This window comes from Asparagus officinalis, chromosome 4, assembly GCF_001876935.1.
Source record: "Asparagus officinalis chromosome 4, Aspof.V1, whole genome shotgun sequence".
Classification (NCBI taxonomy): Eukaryota; Viridiplantae; Streptophyta; class Magnoliopsida; order Asparagales; family Asparagaceae; genus Asparagus; species Asparagus officinalis.
Window position 1 is genome coordinate 121085563 of NC_033797.1, and position 12798 is coordinate 121098360.

Here is a 12798-nt window from a genome sequence, read left to right on the forward strand (position 1 = left end):
CGGTCTCTAACAACCATCTCGAGCTCGTCATCTCGAGCTCGCCGTCGCCACTCAGCCTCTCCCTCGCCATCCCCGCTCAGCCTCGCCCATGAGTTCATCACCTGAGCTCATCATCCTCGTCATTAGCCACGCCGCTGGAACTCGTCATCTCGAGCCCGCGAGCTCATCATCTCGAATTCGCCGTCGCCACAAAGCCCTCACATTCTAGCTCAGCCCGCCCTCAGCCCTCGACCTCATCGCCGTCGAGCTCAGCCCACTTCGCCGTCGTCAAGCTCGTCCACGTTGAGTTCAGCCCTCAGGTCTCCGCAACGCCCTCAATGATAGTTATGGAATTTTTAACTTGTAATTCTTATTGAATTTGGGATATGAATTATGAATATGATCATTTGGGATAGGTTTATTGTTAAATTGTATATGAACTTTAAATTTGGTTTGAACTATCGTAATGAATTTGTTTAGTGAAATTGAAAGATCAACTTGATGACGATTTTCTCAAGATTTTGAACTTCTTATATGTGATAATTTGATAGCTTGTATGGACACTCTAACAATTCTCTCACGTGATACAATAATGGATGAAGATGAAAACAAACTTATAGCCATTAGTCTTGAAGGCGAGGACCATGATCTACTATCTACAACAAGTTTTTTCTCTCATGTGATAATATCTTATTGTTTATAGTGTACTAGTAACTAATAACATATACCATATTACCTATTGTCTTTTAGAATGAGTTTTATAAGTTTTGTTTCTTTATTTTTACAGGCATCCGAGCATGAGAAGAATGTTGATGAGCCTATTGACGTTGAAAATGGTGAAGGTAATTCTGTTATTGATCCATATATCGGAATGGAGTTCTCTACCCATGAGGAATGTTACAATTTCTACAATGTATATGCCAGACTTAAGGGATTTGGTGTTTGCAAGGGTCATACAACTTGGTCGAGAAAGAAAGATGCAATCATATTTAGAATCTTTGTATGTGACAAAGAAGACTTTAAATTTTTAAAAGATAAAAGAGAAGATAGTTGGAATGTAATTCGAAAGTCAGATACAAGATGTGGATGCAACGCAAGGATGGTTATTGGACTTGATAGAAACACTGAAAAATGGGTGATCCGAAATTTAAACATTAATCATAATGGTCATCCATTAACCACCCCAAATCGGGTAAAGAAACACTACTCACATCGGACACTTCATCGATCTCAATCGACAAGAAGGTTGATAGATACTCTTGACAATCAAGGTTTACGGCCTTCTACCATTTGTAAGGTTTTAGACGTTGCTCATGGAAATGAACAAGGCTCTCTCACTCAACAAGAATTCCAATATCATCTTAGAATTAAACGAAGAAACAATGTCGTCCATGAGTGCGTGAACATAGTTCGTCAATTTCAAAAGAAAAAGGTATCTTATCATTAATTTTACTTTGCACTGGATTTAGAAAATAATGGGACGATGAGAAGTGTTTTTTGGATGGATGGTAAGGCGAGGACTTCTTACTTGCAATTTGGAGATGTTGTTTGCTTTGATGTTATGTATAGAACGAACAATTTAAAATTGTCGTTTGCACCATTTATGGGCGTTAACCATCATCGACAATCTACTCTGTTTGGGTGTACGTTATTGGCCGATGAAACGGAGGAGACATTTATATGGTTATTTAGCCAATGGTTAAAATGTATGTCGGGTATAGCACCATTAACAATCATCACTGATCAAGATAAAGCTATGTGTGGTGTAATTCACAATGTTTTTCCTCAAACTCACCATCGCTTTTGTTATTGGCACCTTCATAGGAATGCCTTACAAAATCTTCAATCAATGCATAATGATTATGATGAGGATGTTTCTATAAAGTACAACAAATAGTATTTGAGCAAATCAGAAGAAAAATTTGAAAAGCGTTGGAAAGAAATGAGAGACAAATATGGTGCATATAAAAAGAGTTGGTTAGTAAATTTATACAATTATCGAGATCAATGGGCTCCAGTGTATCTTAAAGACACTTTTACTGCAGGAATGATATCTACTTAGCGGAGTGAGGGAATTAATGCTTTTTTTTGATCATTTTGTGAATGCAAATACCGAGTTACATGAGTTCGTTAAGCAATATGATAATGTTGTAGGAGCTCGACGAGCTACTGAACTTGAGCAAGATTTTAAGTCCACAAACTCAATTCCTACATTGATAATTGAACATCCCATTGAAAAACAAGCTAAGGAGAATTACACAAAGAATATGTTTACTATCTTCCAGAAAAAAACTTAAGGACAGTAACTCCATGCTTCATGAAAGGTTGTCAAAGGACGGCACAAGTGCTACTTATGCCATTTGGAATATAGATAGCGAGGCTTAAAGCAAGAAGATAGTAAAGCATCATATTGTTTTCGATGCATCCAAAGAAAAAAAGAATTAAGTGCTCTTGTGCGAGATTTGAGGTACAAAACATTTTTCCAAAACAATGAGGTACAAAACGTGCATAAGTAGGTACAAAACTTGAATAAGTGAGTATAAAACTTGAATAAGTGGGTACAAAAACTTGAATAAGTGGGTACAAAACTTGAATAATGAGGTACCATTTTTTTTCAGAACAATGAGGTACAAAACGTGCATAAATGAGTACAAAACTTGATTAAGTGGGTACAAAACTTTTTTACAGAACAATGAGGTACAAAACATGCATAAGTGTGTACAAAACTTGAATAAGTGGGTACAAAACATGAATAAGTGGGTACAAAAACTTGATTTCAGAACAATGAGGTACAAAACGTGCATAAGTTTGTACAAAACCTGAATAAGTGGGTACAAAACCTGAATAAGTGGGTACAAAATATTTTTCCAGAACAATGAGGTACAAAACGTACATAAGTAGGTACACAACTTGAATAAGTGGGTACAAAACTTTTTCCAAGAACAATGAGGTACAGAACGTGCATAAATGGGTACAAAACTTGAATAAATTGGTACAAAACTTTTTTCCAGAACAATGAGGTATAAAACATGCATAATTGGATACAAAACTTGAATAAGTGGGTACAAAACTTGAATAAGTTGGTAAAAAAACTTGATTCCAGAACAATGAGGTACAAAACGTGCATAAGTGTGTACAAAACCTGAATAAGTGAGTACAAAACTTGAATAAGTGGATACAAAACATTTTTCCAGAATAATGAGGTACAAAACGTGCATAAATAGGTACAAAACTTGAATAAGTGGATATAAAACTGAAATAAGTGGGTACAAATTTTTTTTCCAGAACAATGATGTACAAAACGTGTATAAGTGGGTACAAAACTTGAATAAGTGGGTACAAAAACTTGATTCCAGAACAATGAGGTACAAAACCTGAATAAGTGGGTACAAAAATTGAATAAGTGTGTACAAAACTTGATTAAGTAGGTTCAAAACTTTTTTACAGAACAACGAAGTACAAAACGTGCATAAGTGGATACAAAACTTGAATAAGTGGGTATAAAACTTGAATAAATAGGTACAAAAACTTGATTCCAGAACAATGAGGTACGAAACCTAAATAAGTGGGTACAAAAATTAAATAAGTGGGTACAAAACTTGAATAAGTGGGTATAACTTTTTGCACTGAAAATGAGGTACGAAACAATAATGAGTTACAAAACTAGAATAAGTTGGTACAAATATTTCTCTAGAACAATAAGTTACAAAACATCAGCCACATAATATCAAATGAGTGTACCAAATAAACAACATTTACAATGAACATCATGTTACTTCCACTTATCCACAAAATATCATCCACATAATATCATCCACATATTGCATACACAACCACCACCAAGGAGAAAATTAAAATAATATTTACAAAAATGGTGAATCTCGTGCATACAAGAGAGCTGCACAAAACTTTGCTCTGTAGTTTGCACAATCTCCTTCTGAAATTGTTATTGATCGCTTTTCGACAATGCTGTTAATGAATTCAATCATAAAGATCCCACAATCTAAGGTTCTGCATTTAGGGAAAAAAAAAGTACGATATTAAAAATGACTTTGAGAAAAAAAATGAAGAATTACATTAGAAATGCATGAAACACTTATAGTTCTTGTTGTGGCACGACAACTAACACAGAACATGATACTCCAATTTCCCCAATGTCCAATTACTCTCTATGAAACTCATAAACTTATTTCTAAATTTCGCAGCATCGGTAGTATAAACAGAGGGGTTGATTGAGGAGTAGTGATAGAATTTTTTCCTCCTCTCTGACTAACTCTACCATGTGCCAATGTCCGGAGCTAACAATCGGGATCAGAATTCTTTCACACTCCAAAAACTTCTGCTGAGAAACATTTTCCTTCATTCGTTTTGCCACCATTTTAAGATTTCCTTCCAGAAATGCTTGCTAAAATATGTATCAATGTGAACATCGTAGGGTAACATAATAATAAAAACCACCAACCAATGAAAAAACAAGGATATACTTACTGTAAGCCAAGGTATTGTGACATGTATCTTTCAATCATAACTTTTAGTTGCTTCAATCTTATGACAAAGCCAAATAACAAAAGCATCGATCACCTACAAAATTTACCATGAATGAATAAAATGTTTAATATAAGCTAAATATATACAACACCAACCAAACCATAACACAATTGTTTAGAACCTACATCGTCACAGAGTTCACCTCATGCTAATAGTTTATAAGCATCTAAGCGAGATATGCTTGCTTCGGCACACTTCCAAATGAACGTATCACTATATGCAAGTACATGATGAGAAAATTGCGACTAAAAATAAGTAAATTTAAAGATTATTATTAGAATAAGTCATTAACAATTACCTGGACATTTTCGATTGTAGAAAGTTCACTATTAATTTGTCCTCATAATCATAGACTAGTGCTTTACCTGGATAGTCAAGAGATGTAGGTATGAAGCCTTCTTCATTTTTGTGCTTTTTTTAGTAGTCCCCTCAGGACTATCCAAAATCTGGATGACACGTTTCTTCTTTGTGCCTGCTTTTGGCTGATCTAGACGCAAATAAGGTGAAGTAACAGAGGGTCCATCATTCTTCTTCCTCTTTCTGACAGCCCGTTTGATAGATGTAGTTTCTCTCTTACTCTCATTACTACATTCCTCTTTTTGAGAAACATCTCTATAGAATTGAAATACATATAATTAACAAAGAGTTACACAAGAATTATACGAAAAGTATAAAAAGTAACATTTCAAGAGAATTGGAAAAATCTAAACTCACCGAGCATCTTCTAAAATTTTCGTGCCTCTTGGGCTCATCACAAAGTCATCATCAATATCGGCTTCCCCATTTTCTTCCAAATTCTCATATTCATTAGCTTCCTTGTCCTCCTCGCTTTTATTTTCTGCATTTACATTCCGTTACCCTCTTTCTCCTTGTTTTTATTTATGCATCTAGCACTACGCTCTTCTAATTCTCGTAATTCGGTAGTGAGCTCATTCAACTCGTACGTCTTCTCCGCAATTAAGGCAATTAATTCAGTTTTCCTTGATTCCTATAAGACAAAAAATATACAAGTATTAGTACTTATACTATAGTTGCATATATATATACTAAAAAAAGGAGATAAAATAATGAACTATTAGAACAAAGATATGTAGAAATACTTCTGCCGATACCCTATGAATAAGAGGAGTATTCTCTTGGCCAATATCCGTTAGAAACTTCGGGATTTCTATATAATTTGTTCATAGTATAGTCCTCATCCACTTTCCGGTATTCTTCACACAAAAGAGTGGCGGTAACCTTTCAATATCTGTAGTATACTCTAATTCCCCCACTTTTTCATAAAACCCAACCTACAAAAAAGAAACTATACATTAGCATGTGCATAAACAATAATCATTATCAAAATGAAGTTATACAAAGTAATGTTCATGTAACTCACCAGTAAAACGGAGGAAAAACCACCCATGTACCCAGCATTTGAGCGTTGACCTAATCCTCTCATACTAAGAGACTTCTTTGCTTTATCCATCTCTTTGCAAAGAAAAATAAACACTGCACGACACCAATTATATTTATTCAAAATTGATAATTGATCCGCATATCTAAACACTAACAAGGGACATGTCTTAGTGTCTTACATGTCCGCGGGCATAATATGAAGACGATAATGAAAGCCACAATAAGTTTCACACATATTATAGGGTCTTTATTATTCATATCTACAATCATCTCGGTCATTCTATCGCGCTTCCCCCAAATCACCGCCTTCTTTTCCTCATCGGCTTTCTTCTTGCCTTTAGAGCTAGTACTCTTCTTCTCCTTGAGTGTCTTATAATTCTTTACAAATTAGGTGTAGATTGTATAATCCGTTGTCCCACTCATTTTTATCGAAATTCCCTCCTTTGGCAAACCGATAATTCGGTGAATATCATCTATACCAAACACACAACTTTTATTCCTAATCATAAATGAGCGTTTATCTGAATTAAAATTTTGAATCAATCAATCAATTGCTATTTGCTCATTGCTCAAGGATGTGGGTATCTTGAGAAAGTTGTGAAAAGGTGTCGTCTCGAGGGCTTTTATGTGTCTTTCATCCAATACTATACGTTTATCAATTAAATCTCGAAAATAATCCAAATTGAACGGATTTCTCAATTGTGTTATCATAGCCCTACAAGAGAATTATAATTCAGAATGGGTTAAAAATTAAATATATTTCAGCAAATTAAGACGCATATTAACACAAATATTATACCTAAAATAGATACTTGATATGACAATAATCACAATAAATTTTACAAGTGCAAATTATTAGGTAGTAACATGCATAAGAACATCATGAAAAATTTTACTTATGAAGTTGGAGGATTATTGCATTTAGAAGAGGAAGACTTTTTGATTTTGAAGAAATCGAAGACGTCGACGCTTTCAATTTGTTGGAAGCCATGAGGGCTGGTGAAGAGGTCGAAGCGAGCTCCGGCGGCGGTGAATCGGCAATGGACCTGAGGGCTGAGCTCGAATGCGAGGTGGGCGAGCTCGACGGCGGTAAAGTGTGCTGAACTCGATGGCGACGAGCTCAAGGGCTAAGGGCGGGCTCGAGATGATGAGCTCAGGTGATGAACTCGAGGGCTGAGGGCGGAGGGCTGATGACGAGGATGATGAGCTCAGGTGATGAACTCGAGGGCGAGGCTGAGCGGGGGTGCGGGGATGGCGAGGGAGAGGCTGAGCGGCGACGGCGAGCTCGAGATGACAAGCTCGAGATGGCTGTTGGCGACTGCGAGAGTGATGGCGAGGTTAAGGGGATGTCGAGGGCCGAGGCTGAGCCGGGGCGAGGGGGTGGTGAGGGCGAGCTGAGCGACGACGGCAAGCTCGAGATGACGAGCTCGGAGATCGCTGATGGCGACCGCGAGGTTCCTGCGAGGGCGAGGGCGAGGCGGCAAGCGACAGGGCTAAGTTGGGGGCGCAAGGTCCAGCGAGCAAATGGGATGCGATTTCGGGCGGGAGAGGAGGGGGCCGGTTGATGGCAGATGCGATCTAAAGGAGCGTTGAAAATGGGGAGGGTTTTTCGCTTTGGAGTTGTTTTGGAACCAACAGCCCAGAGGTATTTTGGGGTTTTGAACCAACGGCTCAGATCGTGCATTCCTTAGATGCAAACCTAGGTGTCACCTTAGATCCATATTACCCATATATATATATATATATAATATATATATATATATATATATATATATATATATATCTATATATATAATATATATATATAAATTATATATAGTATATAGAAAATGAAAAAACTTGGTACTAAGTTGCTCTAAGCAACTTGCTAGTGATATGGCATAATCTTGTCCCTACATCTACATTGGAGTTGGTGAAGGGTGGTTGAGGCTCTATCTTCGAGGTGTGATGAAAAAAAAAAATAGGGGCAAGATAGGCCATTGCACTACCAAGTTGGCTTTTAAAGTATATATATATATAAATGAAAGATGATATTGCATACAAATATTGCTTGCAGACCTGATCTCATTGGGTTGAAGAGATAACATATCATACGTGAAGGATCCCTATTTCTTCAGTGCAAACTGAGAAGCAAGATTAACCTTTATCATACTTTTCTAAAACCAAGTATCATGCTCATTGCTCATATGTAGGATTAGGATCAAATTGTTATAGTATCCTGCTCATATGTAAGTTTAGCATCAAATTGCTTTGTACATAACAATTAAAGGTGAAACAAGATTTAAATACAATAAATAATCTTCTGTTGTTAAAACCTAAAGAACTGGGGTCCAGAAAAACACAATCTGAATTATGTTTCTCAAATTTTAGTTCTAGAATCACCTTATGTCTGCAATTTTCTTTACAAAATCTTACCGTCTTACCATCTTCCACCCTTCTCTTTAGCTCCTTGGGCCAGGAGAATCAAGGGAGTCCTACTTGAAACTTATTATCCTAGTGATCCACTTCATTTAAATGGTTGTGTGACCTGGATCATCACTTTTATAAGGACACAAATTTAATCAATATTTGTACTTCATCGATGTGTTCAGCTGTAAAGTTGCATGTAACCGGTGCTTGCATTTATGTTCACGAGAACTTAAGAGGGGGAAAAAACAATACTAGAGTTCAACATGATGAGTATTTGCAAGAAGAAAATGCTACAGTTCAACTTAGGATACACTTTCAACAACAAGCAAATTCCTGTTTACGATTATTACTTTATGTTACATCATTTAACACAACTTCTCATTTGTTTTAAATGTTGTTCTATAGGCCAACAAATCATCACTAAATTTCACAAACTAATTTTTTTTATTTTGATTCACAGTTTTTTCGAAAATTTGCTTGATTTGTTATTATTGACATTAACTTTACCGCTGTTTGTGGATGATAAGTGGATAATTTGTGAGTAATTGAATATTTCCTCATCAAATCCTCAAATGAATAATTACTAAAATGTGCACCTTTATCACTTATTATCACTCAGGGCAATCCAAAAGGGAGAAGGCATTTTTCCTGAGAAATTTGATGACCACCTTATTGTTATTGGTTTTGCAATCCAAATGCTAACAGTCCTAGGATTTCTAAAAAAAGATGTCATTCGTTTGATGAGAAATAAAAAGAAATATCGAAAATTTGAATGGCTGATAAACACAGTTTATTTTACTTTTATACCCACATTATCTAGTTAATTGAATAAATATATCTGCTAATAATAATTTTTTATCTTAATTTGCAAGTAAATGAATAAAAGCTCAAATAAATATTATTTCATGTAAAAACCCTCAAATTTCTCACTTCTCAATTTTTTCCATTTTATGGAAGCCCAAGACAAGAAAATTAGAAAACAAATGAAATTTAGCAAAATCAGCGAAGGAGCAAGGTTGGCATCGATGCCCCCATCGATGCTGGCATCGATGCATAGTGCGCAATAGTGCGATCCGGCCGAAAATGCTTTGTTATGGGTTGTTGATTATTTTATTTAAAGTGTTGTCATGTGTGTTTATTGTATTTTAATTATTAAGGTTGGGTGTATTGGTGTATAAATAGAGGTGGAGAGTGAGAGTTTGAGGGTGTGGAAAATTTTGTATGAGGGTTAATCTTGATTGAGAAAACCATCAAACTTATAATTTTATTGCATTTAATACAATTTTTTCTCACATTTTCATAAATTTCTTTTCTTCAATAGTTGTTGATAAAGAAATATATGAAGATGGAAATTTTCCTTAAAGAGGCTAGAACCCTCCTTGAATGTAAGTTTCTATTTATTCTTCAAGAGGCTAGAACCCTCCGCATCATATTCATCATCCTCATCATCAGTTCCTGTAACATCCACGTCCTCATCCTTTTCCTTCTCAGTCTTTGTATCACTACTGTCGATATCCTCCCCATCCTCTGTATGTGTAGCACGCTGACGATGTGGTAGCGGTGATGGTGGGGTGGGTCTTGCTGTGATGGAGGAAGGGATGGAGGCTGATAAAAATGGAGGCGGCGTAGATCTTGATCGCATCTCATGAAGGGCCGAGGCTATGTAGTGCTGGTACTGCTGAAACTGGTCCATCTGAGCTGTGATATAGGCGCGGTCGAAACTGTACTGACTCTGAAATTGACAAAATTGGTCTCTCTGAGCTGCGAGACGAGCCTGATCGGATCTGTACTAAGTATGAAACCGATGGAACCCCGTCTCGAGGGCATAGAGATGATCAGTAAGCATCTGGGGTGTCCACTAGATGGTGTAGGTGGGGTCGATTGAGTAGGTGCCGGTGCATGTAAAGAGGTGGACGCATCTGACCTTTTACCCATAGCGGCAATACTCTTCTTCACTGTATCAGAGGTCAGTGGTGCTCTCCCTGCCACAAGACTATCCGTAGCATACACCGGTACACCTAGCGACTCACAGATCAGAGTGATAAGAAATGGATAGACTAGCTGGACCTTTTGCCTATGCTGCTGACTTAGATACTCCTTAGCGCTAGTCACCGTACTCGCTAGTATCTTAAAGATAACGTTAACTACATCGAAGCGTTGACCGGTGGCGATCCACTATAGTAGAACGAGGTCGTGGGTGGTGATCACGGAGTAGGAGGAGCTCAGATATAAGTCAAACTTACGAAAGAGGTTTGAGAGAATGAGCTCTTTCTTAAGTAAGTCGGAGTTTAGGGTCTCACCCCTCGGTACTGTCATAAAAAGATACTCCATCTCATTATATCTATAAGAGGTTATCCCTAATTTAGTAGAAGCTCGGAAGAAATTCGGGCAACCTCTAGGTGGTCTAGGGAGTCCTAAACTCTTCTCAATGAGTTTAGGTGTAACAGCGATTGGAATTCCTCTAATAACAACAGTGGCTGAATCCTCTTATGATCTATCCTAACTACCGTAAAATTCTCTGACTAGTGTAGTGTTGGCGAGCTTGGGTTTTTTAATCATTATAGACTCGATCCTGGCTATTGTGAAAACTATGTCAATGGGCTGGAACTCAAAAAGTTTATCAAAGTTGAATCCTCTCTCAAAATGGATCGGTAGAGAAGCAAAGAGAGGATTCAAACAGTAGCTTCAAATTATCCTGCCCAATTTTATCAACAAATTTTTGTTTGAATAGTAGCTTTATTTTGGTCTTACATAAAGCTGACATAAATCACAGCCAGTTCTTCTTTGTCACGAAATATTATTATCATAAGAAACACATGTTTGCTATTATACATTAATAATGGCCAATGTATAATACTCTTCAAATATTATTATCATAAGAAACACATGTTTGCTATTATACATTAATAATGGCCAATGTATAATACTCTTCCATAATATAGTAGCTTCAAATTATCCGTTTGCTATTATACATTAATAATGGCCAATGTATAATACTCTTCCATAATATAGTAGCTTCAAATTATCCTTCCTTCTATCTTATCTATAAATTTATGTTTGAATAATAGTTTTATTTTCGTCTTACATAAAGCTGACATTTCTAACTATTCTTCCATTCTATTTTCATTTGATATTAATAAATTATATGTTAGCTTCCATTTTATTTTATTTTATTTTTGAGAATTTGCACTTGAATTTGGATAAAATATTCAAAGATGGTCAACATAATTGTTATGATAAAAATCACAAAACAATGTGAAAAACTCAATGTAGAAGTTCGAGGACAAGTTAAAACAGACTTGAAAACATTCAAAAATCTTTTCAATAGTAAACAATCGATGGGTATTTTTCTTCCCTGAACAAGTACCAAATTTCAAGTAACTAATGAATAAAGCAACCAAACATCCATCTCGATTCACATTGATTAACGAATCGGTTTCTGCACATTTATGTGTAAATTATAAATTGTGTAGACACTCAAAACTTCCGTCTAATGATTTACATAAACTTTTGTTCTTTCCTTTGAGTCACCACCCTTTGTTCGTCCACGGAAAAAAAATTCAAAACTAGTAATACGGAAAAGAGAACATGTGAATCCATCAACCAAAGTCATAAACATGCCATAATAACGGGAAATTAACCACAGATTATTAAGGTGGCAGTATATACTATTCTAACAGTAATTAGATGCAAATAAAAATAATATCATATCCCTTATAATGAATTGATAGACTGGAATCTGACAAATCTTAGAATAACAAAGAAAAAAAAATCACCTTTTTATTATTTCCAAAACCTCCCAATCCGAGAACTTGATTTCATCACCATCGACATCATCCATCATCAAGAGTGTAGCGGAGAAGAACAGAGCCATCCTCCCTAATTGCATGCCAAATTCTCATTAATAATCTAGAATATGATTTTGTTCTTTGAGGGATTGTAGAGAACAAAGAACTTTGGATGACACCACAGAAACGAAAGGCTTGGAAGCTGCGGGCAGCGGCTGAGATTTAAAGCCCTAGAGTATAATCGTTCACATTTCTCCACTTCAATCTATACCGTCCATTAGATCCAACGGTGTGAGTTTGACGAATTTAGCACGTTTGTGTCCTCGATTATAGAAACGTGAAAGTGTTCACCCGAATATGAATCTTGCATGATAATTTTTGGACTTTTTTTTCACTATCAATTATTGTTATATTTGCTATTAAATCTACAAAAAATCTTTTTTTAAAATTATCTTAATTCTATTTTAAAATAGAGTTGTGATACATTTAATGATAAATTTAAAAAATATTAATGGTTAGAAAATTATAAAATTAGCATGTTAGTGTAAAAAATTTCATGTTTACATGGTCGAAAATAGTAACGGCCAATTTTAAACAACTTATGATATTTATTTACCAAAAAATAGCTTAAAGTACATATGTGACACAATGGGGAAAGTTTGTGGCATTTAAG

At 35.9% G+C, this 12798-nt stretch overlaps 1 long non-coding RNA gene across 4 annotated transcripts; it reads right to left on the reverse strand.

The window, feature by feature from the left end:
- LOC109838049 lies at positions 3622-12322 on the reverse strand. 4 transcript variants are annotated; one of them, XR_002246554.1, is made up of 8 exons: positions 12114-12322; positions 5909-6021; positions 5640-5819; positions 5242-5515; positions 4893-5139; positions 4653-4740; positions 4468-4560; positions 3622-4384 (listed from the first exon to the last, which is right to left on the reverse strand). It is a non-coding gene; the product is annotated as an uncharacterized LOC109838049 (long non-coding RNA). The 4 variants fall into 4 exon arrangements; XR_002246556.1 differs by having other exon boundaries at positions 3622-3990; positions 4826-5139; XR_002246553.1 differs by having other exon boundaries at positions 4826-5139.